This window comes from Lepisma saccharinum, chromosome 2 (assembly GCF_977018435.1).
Source record: "Lepisma saccharinum chromosome 2, izLepSacc3.1, whole genome shotgun sequence".
In the NCBI taxonomy this organism is placed as follows: Eukaryota; Metazoa; Arthropoda; class Insecta; order Zygentoma; family Lepismatidae; genus Lepisma; species Lepisma saccharinum.
In genome coordinates, this window is record NC_139230.1 from 11048236 (window position 1) to 11058805 (window position 10570).

Below are 10570 nucleotides of genomic sequence, written 5' to 3' on the forward strand. Positions count from 1 at the left end.
AGCGTCGAATAACATGGGTACCTGGGGGAAACCCTGGGGGGTAAAGGCGGTCAGGGGCGTGGTGCTGATCACATCACCCCCACTCACGACCGGGATCAAGAAAGTGTGGGGCGTTACCACCACACCCCCTATACGCCTTCATGGCGTGGTGCTATGCACAGGGGAGCACTTTACCTTTTTTTTCTTTAGGAATTTACAAGCTCAAGAGCTTCGCAGCATTTGTTTTGTGTATAAAATTAGTGCATAAAAGACTTTCCATAGCTTAAGAACTACAGACTCTTGTTCTACAAACTTGAAACCAGTGCTCGAAAAATTGTCTTGAAAGCTTGGTGAACAAGAGTCTGTAGTTCTTAAGCTATGGAAAGTCTTTATGCACTAATTTTATACACAAAATAATGCTGCGAAGCTCTTGAGCTTGTAAATTCCTACAGGTAGAAATGTGTTTTATGCTTAAAAAATAAATGCATACTTGATAATTACAATTATTTAGTCTACCCTACTAATGTAAGCATTTTCAAAAGGAAATGATTTTTTTGTGTATAATTAGATTCCATCAGCCAGGAAAATGAAACATTGTTATTTAAAAGCTAACTTTGTGATCAAACAAATTTGATGGCCAACTGACCTACCAATTAAAATACAGTATGTGCCAAAATATGCAGTACTGAAATTAAAAGACGAACATTACATTGTTGTCATCTGTGAGTTTATTTATCCTGAAAGAAACACTACATACACACTATTAGCAAGTTATAACTTCCTCTTCACTACTGAGAACACGAGCGGCTGGAGCTATGCCCCATCGACAAACGCACATGCGCATTCGAGGTGCGCGAGATTCAGTACTGTATATTTTGGTGCATACCGTACTAATTTAAAAACACTATAAATGTAGGTATATCTGGCAGAAAAGTGTGCTACAGTGAAAATGAAAATTTTGGGAAAATTACACTGAACACTAAAAAGAATCTTGAAAAAATATTATATCGAAAAATTAAGGTCACTACTCTCAACACATTTTTCAGTAATTTGTCATGTACTAATAAGCAGTCTGTTTTTTACATATTTGTTCTACACCCATTTTGATATTCTCCTGCTAGACTTATAGTATACATCAGAGTATAAAATTGTCAAAATTTTCAAGTGATTTTATTGTAATCAGAAGGAACTGATTAATGGTACTGGTATTGAATTGAATTTGTATAATGTAAAAAACTGAAAGTTAGTATGTCATTTACCTCCATCATTTCCAACATCAAGAAACTCCGGAAACTCCTCCTTGACGACACATTGAACACCACCAGAATCATTTTTAACACACCGGATCTTATCATCATTCATTACATAGGCTTTCTCTGGAATAAAAAAATGGAATTTAATTAAACTACTATTAGGCACATTCAGTACTGTATATTTTGGCGCATACCGTACTAATTTAAAAACACTATAAATGTAGGTATATCTGGCAGAAAAGTGTGCTACAGTGAAAATGAAAATTTTGGGAAAATTACACTGAACACTAAAAAGAATCTTGAAAAAATATTATATCGAAAAATTAAGGTCACTACTCTCAACACATTTTTCAGTAATTTGTCATGTACTAATAAGCAGTCTGTTTTTTACATATTTGTTCTACACCCATTTTGATATTCTCCTGCTAGACTTATAGTATACATCAGAGTATAAAATTGTCAAAATTTTCAAGTGATTTTATTGTAATCAGAAGGAACTGATTAATGGTACTGGTATTGAATTGAATTTGTATAATGTAAAAAACTGAAAGTTAGTATGTCATTTACCTCCATCATTTCCAACATCAAGAAACTCCGGAAACTCCTCCTTGACGACACATTGAACACCACCAGAATCATTTTTAACACACCGGATCTTATCATCATTCATTACATATGCTTTCTCTGGAATAAAAAAATGGAATTTAATTAAACTACTATTAGGTACATGCAAAAGTTCTACCCGTTTTGACAGGTCACCGTTTTAGCGGAGTACCGACCTCAAAAATGGCACTGCCAATGTGTGAATCTGTGGTCGCATAAGAGGAGGAACCTTAGAGCAGCAGCAGGCAGTGAGTGTGGATGAGGAGCTCTTAGTGGACATCATCTTTTATCAGCAAGATGGCTCAAGATCATCGATTGCAATGGCAATTATGTAGAGACCTAGGTGCAATACAGTTTGTCTTGTTTGCACTTTTCTCTGCACACCAAAATCAGGTGGAACTTTTACACATACTTAATATTTGTTGTTCCAGATTTTTATAATCATAAGAGACTTGAAACATTTTAATACAGTAATATAAAAATCTAAGATCTTGGTATGCTTTCTATTGTATTATGAAGGAATTTCTTTTGAGATTAATTTAATACTTTGAATACAATTCTCTCAAATAAGAAAATATTATGTTCATCTTACTCAGCCTATCTGATTTTGAGTACTGACATGTGCTGTTTTCCAGAGCATAGAGCATGGAGGAAAAGAATCACATAAGAAAAGAGCTAATAATAATAATTCATTATAAATTTGGTCTCCTGGGTTTTGGCCAAGATTTCAGAGTTTTCTAAACCCTTTACATACCACAATTGGGTCATTCCATACCATTTTGATCAGTTTTCAATTACTTTGTTGGATGCTTTTTGAATATCCGTGTGCAGTCTGTATGATATCCATTGAATTCATTTTTGGATCTGTAATCAACATATTTGAGTTCATTTTTTGATATATCTACATATATGGGTTATCAATGATTCATTTTACATCTAAACAAGACCTCATCTGGGTGCTTTAATTTGGTTCAGATAAGCTGTAGATAAGAAAACATATATTCTGGACTAGAATTGGAAGTAGCCTGGATATTTAACAGGCATGATTTGGAAACTGAAAAGCTTTTCAGAGGTACTTGTGATTCAACTGCACTACAGTAAGGCATAATCTGGGTATTTCTTTACACATAATTTGGATACAAAAATATTACTAGGATTAGATTTAGATTTATCAAGGATCTCATCAGGACGTGTTTTTCTAATACAATAGAACATGAGTTTTGTTTAACACATAAACCTTCTGGCTTACCCATCAACATAAGCGAACCTACCATTCTGAAAGATACTTCATATGCATGCCTCATATGCAGAAGTATGTACAATGAACATGACGAAAGCACTAGCCCATACATTCGCAAGATGAAGGAGTCTGGTAATTGATAAGCAGAGAATATTTTAATTTCAAAATTTTAACTCTCTCTATTATTATTTCTTCAAAAACTAACTGAAAGAGTGCTGATGTTTACCTAAATGTACAATTCTTGCATGGACCAGACAATTACCAGTATATTTATATAGATATACACTATCTGGCCATTCGTCACCGGACACCCCATCAGGTGGCATCATGGTGTGGTCGTGCTTCTCCTGGTATGGTCTTGGTCCTCTTGTGTTAGTCCGTGGAAACATGAATGCAGATGCATACCAAACAATCCTGGACAATTCTGCGCTACCGACATTGTGGGCACAATTCGGTAGTGGTCCTTATCTGTTTCAGCACGACAATGCCCCAAGTCATACGGCAGGTGTGATCAACACGTGGTTAGAGGATATGGGTGTGCAAAAACTTGATTGGCCCGCCCAAAGTCCTGATCTCAACCCGATTGAGCATCTTTGGGATGAGTTGGAGCGCCGGTTGAGAGCCAGGCCACACCGCCCAAAAAACACTAGAGTTGTTCGCCGCTTTTCAAGAGAAATGGAGCAGGATTCCCGTCGAAACCTATCGCAATTTGGTGGACAGTCTTCCTCAGAGGGTTGCGGCTGTACTTGCTACGAAAGGTGGCCCCACACGATACTGACGGACGCCTGAAACCGGATTAAAGTACTCGTTCCAGGTGTCCGGTGACGAATGGCCAGATAGTGTAGATATAAACACATGACTTTCCATGATTGTAGGAAATGAACAGTGCAACATATCAGATTCCATTCATTTTAGTTTACAGTCATGGCCATAATGACCTGTCGAACAAGTTTTGCGCAAAATTTTTAATTTTCTTCATTTAAATCACTAGGAAGGAAAATGCAAAAATTTCACTTCCCATGTGTGTCCTATCATTCAAAAACACGTCACATCTTCACGACAATTACATCTCTTGCTGCAAATTTTTTCTGCACATCACAGCACATTTGAAATGCACATGCCTGAAAACATCACATGGTTTGTCTGAATAATCAACATCTGGCATCTCTAGATCACCTAGGACAAACAAGACACACCAATGAACAGAGATGAAATGAACATCAAAGCTACAACAGAAAAGTCAGGGCCAGCAGAACAAAGCATCATTCAGGGTCACAGATTTCATTTCAGGAAACCAAAGTAACAGTCAAATGTGCCAGGTATTGGGACAGAAGAGTATAAGAAGCCATAGCAACTGCTCGAGAAAGCAAAAATGTCAACATGGATGTGGGGTTGCAGCCCAGTCATGCTTGGAATCCACTCTTCTGTAAAAGCACGTCATCTGACAATATAACACAGGGATCTGCCATGTCATGCACACACATTAAACCTAACACTTGGTCTCCAACCAAATTCACTGATGATGAGAGCGATGTATGTGCTCAAAATGTTCGATGCTAACCCTGCATTAACCTGGCTGGTAACATGACAACATTTGATTGAAATCACAGAAACTGCTTTCAAAATAATAAAGCATGAGGTCTGACTTCCATATAATGGATGATTCTCGCAACACACATGAGACCATAAGAAAAGCACGTGGATGTGTTGAAATAAATTACTGTTTAAAGTTTGTAGAACAAGAGTCTGTACTTCTTAAGCTATGGAAAGCCTTATTTATGCACTAATTTTATACATAAAAAATAAATTTATACTTGATAATTACAATTATTTAATCTACTCTACTAATGTAAGCATTTTCAAAAGGAAATGATTTTTTGTGTATAATTAGATTCCATCAGCCAGAAAAATGAAACATTGTTATTTAAACACTAACTTTATGGTCAAACAAATTTGAAGGCCAAGTGACCTACAAATTAAAATACTAGTTTTAAATACAATAAATGTATAATTTAAGGTACATATGGCAGAAAAGTGTGTTACAATGAAAATGAAAATTTTGGGAAAATTACACTGAAAAACTAAAGAATCTTGGACAAATATTTTATCAAAAAATTACAGTCATACTCACAACACATTTTTCAGTAGTTTGTCATGTACTAATAAGCAGTCTGTTTTGTATATATTTGCTCTACACCCATTTTAATATTCTCCTGCTAAACGTAAAGTATATTCGAGTATAAAATTGTCAAAATTTTCAAGTGTTGTTATTGTAATCAGATGGAATAGATTAATAGAACTGGTATTGGTTAAAATAAAAAACTGAAAGTTACTACACTATTAACCTGCATCATTTCCTACATCCTGCAACTCCTCCTTGACGACACACTCAACTTGATCAGAATCATCCTTCAAATACAGGATCTTCTCAGTGATAACACAGGACTTCTCTGGAATAAAAACATTGCAATTAAATTATTGAAAAAAGGGGAGCACAGGCACATCAAATGCTTAACAATTTTCAGACTTACCCGGCACTGCACAGTAAACATAAGAAATATGGTTAAGGTGTTTTGCTCCCTTCATGGTTATTTTTGGCCCGAAAAATGAGAAATTTTGAAAAAAAATCTTATGTAGTTAAAGTATAACATGGAAGCTACTAATCTGGAAACTAAAAAATGGTAATAAACAATAAGAAAGAGCAGTTATTTTTTAATAAAATTGTTTTTTGTAGAATGGAAGTCACAGTGATTTTTGTAAAGTTCCAAAAACGCTTAAATCTTCTGATTGAAAACGATTGTCACATCCAAATGCGAATGTGAATAAAATTTTCAATGTCATTTTTGAACACTTGAAAGATGTAGAAAAAAGTGGTTAATTATTTTTTTTTAAAAAAATGGTGAGGTGACTAATTAATTTAAAATTGGTCAAAATGATATAGAAAAGTAGGATTTCAGTTCGTACTGTTGTTGTTCTGTTTAGTGTAAAAATGTCTGAAACTTTACTGCAAAACTGGATGAAGAAAGTAGAGAAAATGAAACCAGACAGAAAGAAACTGAAAGTGGTGAGTAGAAAAGCAGTGACACTATATGTAGATATAATTTCTTCCAACTGATATTCATAAAGTACCAATATAAAATTTACTAACTGAGTATTCAATATAAAACTGCAAGTATTTCATGAAGAACCTAAGTGATTCATTCACATCTATAGTTGATGTAAGTGACCATTTTTGTGGCTCTATGAGTTATTACCTTTGTAAAACAAATTATATATTAGAAAGAGTTGTAAAAGGGGGGGGGGGTCAGGTTTGCCTGCCTGGGTGCTAAGAACAAATGGGCTGTCGAACAAGCAAAACAGATAAAAGTAGAAAAGTGTTAACGTTGTAGTGCCCAGCAAAATTACTGGCACCCTAATAAATTAAAGATATTGCCAGTTTGCAAAGATTGTAGATTTAGTAAAAATTGTGTTCCTCTTTTTATCTAGTCTGTTCCCTGACATAATGACATATTTAATTTTTTACAACTTATCAGAGGAAGCAAAGGATGTATAAGGAATTAACATAAAAATAAATTAAATTTACATTAAGTCCCAAACTTTTGTCTGATCATGCGTACCATTGAGGGCACACGGTGCTTGCTACTGCCTGCTGGAAAAAACGTGGAGAGAAAATTTTTGCTTGTTTCATTGTGCTCTCTGTGTTGGAAAGTGAAATAAATGCTATTCAATTTCTAAGTAATTGAAAATAAAACATTACCTCAATTTAGAAGTAAAAATTCCTTGCCTTCCTGTTACAGATAACATGCCATGCATTTATTTGCACATGTTATTTTGTTTTCATTTAAGGCAAAGAGGCACATGACTCCTAATTCTCTAGTCTCTCGTTCAGTATTTGAAAGATAAACTCTGAACTTTCCAAAGTTTTGTAATGGTATAAGACTTCAATATGAAATTCCTTGACTGATTTAGTTTAAAAGCAATACCTGGTATCTTTTAAATGTGTATCCCAACTTCCCACTATATTTTAGTTTCATGGTCATGCTCTAAATATATAGAGTTTCATTACTTTATTTCAGTTTGTGAATCATTGTTTAAACAGAGATTTGAAAACACCAGCAGAATTTGGAACTCACTCGCAACATAGAACTATTACAATTATTACAAAAATCATATATATATACACACACACATGATCCCTGGTTATAATATGTTCAAATTTTGTGTTTTTCAATGTCATCTCTTGTATTTTGTCTAACGATTGATTAAATCAAGTACTGAACATTATTGGAAAGCAATACTTGAAACGTTAAACTGAAATGTGAACATTATCACAAAAATCTATTTTCCATCCTTTCCTGCATTTGAAATATTTTTTCTTCTGAAATGTTACGTGAATGGAAGGGGGGAGGGTAATCTCTGGAAACATCTATGAACAAATTGAATTAGGGCAAACATTTTAAAAACGGTCCAAAATATGCACTTAACTTCCCAAAACTTACACCCCACCCAAAAGTTTCCAACATGCCCCCAAGTGAAAAATCCTGGATAAACCCCTGCTTGTGGGTATCTTTGCAATTTTTATTAATTTCTTTTTCACATTTGCTGGAAATAAATGGTAAAGTTATTGATGATGGGCTATTACTAACTCCAGTGCATTATGGTTCTACCAAAAAATAAAATTAGCCTCAGCAATTAGCCATTATTTTCTTCTTCATAACCAACCTTGATTCTTAAAATTAGGGGAGGGGGGTGCGATGAAATTTTTTTGGTCAGGATAGGACATTTTTAATATCTCAGCATTAGGATGGTAAAAATTAGTCATTTTGCAACTAAGTTTGAAATTTTTTTGCCTGGGTTTGTTCGAAATTTCCAGTATCAAATCTTACACACTATTTCCTGCAAACTGATGGTTTCTCACATTTCTGGAACAAAAACTACTATTTTAGAAATTTCAGACACTTGCAGTGCAGAAACAATGAAAATCATGGGCATTTAGAAGGACAAGGGGGGGGGGGAGCGACCAGGGAAAAAAAAAAAGAATAAAATGCAATAATTTTTCATACTGAGATATTGTACTCCATTATGAAGGAAATATGGATGTTTAGACAAGAATTCCTTCATTTCTTGTAATTATATGCAGCCATGTGCAGGGCCGGATTAAGATGAAATTGGGCCTGATGCTGCATACTGTCGATTTCTTCTGTACAACTAACTTTCAAGGTGAAAAATTTACTACTTGTGTCTAGGGGTCCGAAATTGGAGCTCCAAATTTAGTTCTAAGATTTATTTTCAGGTTAATATAGCAAAAGAAAACTGTTCAGCTTTCGGAAAATTCTTGTCTGTTTACATCTGGGCCTATTTCAGAAATGGGCCTAATGCTGCAGCATCAATAGCACCTGCCTTAATCCGGCCCTGGCCATGTGCCTCAGGGGTATTGGTTGGGCTAGAAAGCATTACTATGGACCATAAAATAGAATTCTTTGGGTACATTTCTAAACTATGTGTGTATTTTTCCAGTTTTTAGTGCATATTTTGGCCTATTTTACTGCATATAAATCCACCCCTACTCATCACACTTCATTTATGTATGTATGTTTTGAATGTTGCAAATGTGCAGAATATCAACTGCTTAGATTTCATTTTGCGTCCTTTATGATTCCTTTTTTTCTTTTTTGTTATTTTTAGCATTGCTCATTTCTGCCACTTTGGCTATTTATGATAATAAAGATTATTGATGATTAAATTAAATTGATGAACGGACACACACAAAGAACACAGATGCGCAGGCTGACAATCAAATCCAGGAACTTCAGCGGCAAGATCAAAAGTTGACCACTTCACACACTTATCCATAGAGCCAACCTTTGTCATTAAAATGGAAGGAAGCAGTAAACACTTTTAAGATTACACACACACACAGGTGTTTCCAAAGGTAACCTACAGGAAGTTTTGGTGGCTTAGTGTAAACAAGGCCACATCCTTGGCCGTGAATATTCTGGGAATAACCCTGGCGATAACCATCAAAGGTCTACTGACCACAAACCTTCGCCACGGCCAGTATTCCATTTACTCCAGTTGAATAATTGCTTTAACAAAGGCTTCCACAGTTTGAAGTGTCATGTACTCCTTGTCTTCTTTCCTTCTTTTATGCTTCTCGAAGCATTCAACGACAGAAAAGTTCTGCTTTGTTTCACTCGCTTTAATTTCCTTCCCTTTGTGCATCTCACTTCCACTGTGCTTAATTGCAGAACCCTTCCTCTCTCCTATGTTATTTTGCAATTGCAGTGATTACAAAATAATAGAGCATAAAGTCTTTCAGAAGCAAACTAATGAATATACTGCTGACTTTGGCATGTTGCAAGGTACACCATAGAAGCAAAAAAAGAATGCAAGATGATGCGCAAACCATGCAGCCTCAGTGATTCTGACTGAAATTTCCCTAAAATTGCCAAAAAAATCCCTCTCCAACCTCAAAATACCACTTTATGTACAAAAATACACCCACACACCTAACTCTCTTCCCCTGCAACACAACAAGTGTTTCTACCTGAAAATTTTCCCTTTTCTATGAAACTTCCCTTCTGGAAAGATTCCCACAGCGAATTCTGTTTCAGGACGAGGTCCTTCATATCTATGCCAAACTACAATAAATGAAGCATGACAATCTCTCTTGAATCGAATTTTCATAAGCTAGACTAGAAATGACAGACCATAGCACTCATAGCGCTTCAGGTAGTTCTTTCTGAAGAAGAGAAGTGTTATCCCAAGTTTATATTGTATGTTTTGAGGCGTTTTTCACTTTAAAGTGCAAAATTAGGTGTTAGTCTGAAAAATGGCGTAATTCGCGTTATTTTGCAATTACGAAACATTGAAAATTTGCCTTCTCAACATACTCAAATACACTTTAAACACTTTGTTTTGCTTTCATCAACTTTTGGTGTTATCATTAAAACAAAAACTTCATGTCCCTACTAATTGCTTATTAATTTGCAATATTTATGCATGCTAACACATAAGTATAAAATAGCACATAATTAACTCACCTTGAAAGCTGTATTTGAAGATCTTCATTCATCTCTCCTTTTGGTATTTTTTTCTTTATTCCTTTATTTGTTCTGGAAGGGATGACTGAGGCCTAACTGTCTGCACAGAAGTCAATACACACTAATTCAATAGTTGATTAGCAATATGAAGTATTTTTAGTTCACCACACATGCAACACAACACACATAATTCACTACACACAGGACATCAATGCAGAAAAAAGCATACAACAGAAACACTTCCTTATTGAGGAAAAGAATTTTAGGCACATGCATTACATGATTTTTGGTGTGTTTTACTCTCAGGGCTTTGGCTTTGCAGATAGTCTTACTAGCCTTAAACAATTGAGATTAGATTATCTACTAACATAGATGCAAATTAGTTACTTATCTCTCATCATGCAGCACAGAGTCATTTCTACCTGCTATATTTACTTATCAAGTATATTAAT